Genomic DNA, 3,102 nt, shown 5'->3' with positions numbered 1-3,102 from the left:
GGCCAGGGATGAGTTGTGACAGCATGGGGCCCAATAGAATCAAGGAACTATTATGACACCATGGAGGCCAAGAATGAAATGATTCATTGTGACATGAAGTGGCCTAAAAGTGAATGGGATGCATTTTCACACCATAGGGGTTAGGAGAAGCAAGGAATCATTGTGACCCACTGGAGGCTAACAGTCTAATGATCCCTTTTAACACCAATGAGCCTAAAAGGACATGGGATGAATTGTGAAACCACAGGGGTAAAGAGAAGCAAGGAACCATTGTGACCCAATGGAGGCTAATATTCTACTGATCCTTTGTGACACCAGGGGTCCTAAAAGGGCCAGGGATGAATTGTGAAAGCATGGTGCCCAATAAACACATGGATATATTGTGACACCATAGAGAGGAAGAATTACATTATTCATTGTGACATCAAGTGGCCTAAATGGGCTTGGGATGCATTGCCACACCATAGGGGTTAGTAGAAGCAAGGAATCATTGTGACCCAGTGGAGGCTAACAATCTAATGATCCATTGTGACACCAATGGGCCCAAAAGGGCCAGGGATGAATTGTGACCGCATGGGGCCTAATACCAGCAAGGAACTATTATGACACCATGGAGGCCAAGAATCAAATGATTCATTGTGACATCAAGTGGTCTAAAAGGGCAGGGGATGCATTGTCACACCATAGGGGTCAAGAGAAGCAAGGAACCATTGTGACCCAATGGAGGCTAACAATCTAATGATCCCTTTTCACAAGTGGATGTGAAAGGGCCAGGGATGGATTGTGAAAGCATGGTTCCCAATAAAAACATGGAAATATTATGACACCATAGAGGCCAAGAATCAAATGTTCCATTGTGAAACCAAGTGGTCTAAAAGGGCATGGGACGCATTGTGACACCACAGCGGTTAAGAGAAGCAAGGAACCATTGTGAACCAGTGGAGGCTAATATTCTACTGATCCTTAGTGACACCACGGGAGTAAAAGGGCCAGAGATGAATTATGAAAGCATGGTTCCCAATAAACACAAGGAAATATTATGACACCATAGACGCCAAGAATCAAATGGTACATTGTGACATCAAGCGGTCTATAAGGGCATGGGATGCATTGTGGCACCACAGGGGTTAAGAGAAGAAAAGAACCATTGTGACGCAGTGGAGGCTAACAATCTAATGGTCCATTCTGACACCAATGTGCCTAAAAGTGCATGGGATGAATTGTGACAACATGGGGCCAAATAGAACCTAGGAACCATTATGACACCATGGAGGCCAAGAATCAAATGATTCATTGTTACATCACGTGGCCTAAAAGGGCATGGGATGCATTGTGACACCATAGGGGTCAAGAGAAGCAAGGAACCATTGTGACCCAATGGAAGATAACATTCTAATGATCCCTTGTGACACCAATGGGCCTAAAAGGACATGGGATGAATTGTGAAACCACAGGGGTTAAGAGAAGCAAGGAACCATTGTGACCCAATGGAGGCTAATATTCTACTGATCCCTTGTGACACCAGGGGTCCTAAAAGGGCCAGGGATGAATTGAAACCGCATGGAGCCTAATACCAGCAAGGAACTATGAGGACACCATGGAGGCCAAGAATCAAATGATTCATTGTGACACCAAGTTGTCTAAAAGGGCATGGGTTGCATTGTGGCACCACAGGGGTTAAGCGAGGTTAGGAACCATTGTGACCCAATGGAGGCTAAAAATCTAATGATCCCTTTTCAAAAGGGAATGTGAAAGGGCCAGGGATGGATTGTGAAAGCATTGTTCCAAATAAAAACATGGAAATATTATGACACCCTAGAGGCCAAGGATCAAATGTTCCACTGTGACACCAAGTGGTCTAAAAGGGCATGGGATGCATTGCGACACCACAGGGGTTAAGAGAAGCAAGGAACCATTGTGACCCAGTGGAGGCTAATATTCTACTGATCCTTTGTGACGCCACGGGGAGTAAAAGATCCAGGGATGGATTGTGAAAGCATGGTTCCCAATAAACACATGGAAATTTATGACACCATAGACGCCAAGAATCAAATGATACATTGTGACATCAAGCGGTCTATAAGGGCATGGGATGCATTGTGGCACCACAGGGGTTAAGCGAAAAAAGGAACCATTGTGACGCAATGGAGGCAAGTTGGAACCAGAAGGCAAGTTTCAGCAGGGCGTTCTGGGCGAGCTTAATGTGTAGCCGCAGTTGTTCTAGGCGAGATTGTAGCCGAGAAGCTTTCCGTCTCCATTCACGAGACAAGAAAAGCAGAAAGCAATGGTCTAGAGGGTTGAGAAGAAAAGTGCTCGTAGCGAGCTCGTTGCGGCAGCAGCGAAAGCCAGGAGCAGCGTGCTCGCTGCGAGAAGTAGACGGCGCTTCGCCTCCTTGGGAAGGAAATGGCGTCTGGGCACGAACGGCAGCCAGCGGAGCTTCAGAACAGCAGGCTGTTCCGCTCAGCGTACGAGCCTGAAGTGAGTGGCAAGGGCTAAGGGGACAGTTCCAAGGCATCTAGCTTTCCTGCTAGCAATGCCATTTCTACCCTGCTGTGGAAAACATTGTCCTTTGCCCTTCTGCTCCGAGAGGCACAGAGCACCTCGGCAGACGCAGTGCAGAGGGAAAGGACACAGTATCCGAGGGAGCGTGACGCCGCTTAGGCGGGCAAAGCAGAAAGGTGCCGCCCGGCACTGACTTTGACTCCCTGAGCTTCCTTGCTAGGACAGCAGCTGCCGAAAGCTGGCAACTAGGCTGCCAGAGTGCAGAATGTCGGCGGTCTGGCACGCCTGCTTGCCGAAAGCCAGGATCAGCGAGACAGCGTGCTAGGCTGTGTTTCACAGCACCTTGGAGAACACGCCCTTGAAGAATGCCCTCTCTGTTCCGCAAAAGCTCTGCCACAGTGAAGGTGGAAGAAGCAGCCTGTGGCCACGGGCAGAGCTGGTCAACAGCTGCGCCTAACTTTGCCAAGCTGCGAGAGCATTCTCAGCCGAGTTCTGCTTTGACAGAGCTATTGCTGAACTTTTGCAGCCCCGGAGGCTGCTGAAACCAAGGCTGTGTTCTGCCTCTTCATTCTTGCCTTCCTGTGCTCCAGCGAGAAGTGA

The sequence above is a fragment of the Cinclus cinclus genome, unplaced genomic scaffold (genome assembly GCF_963662255.1).
Source record: "Cinclus cinclus unplaced genomic scaffold, bCinCin1.1 SCAFFOLD_50, whole genome shotgun sequence".
Classification (NCBI taxonomy): Eukaryota; Metazoa; Chordata; class Aves; order Passeriformes; family Cinclidae; genus Cinclus; species Cinclus cinclus.
This window is presented reverse-complemented; position numbering follows the sequence as displayed.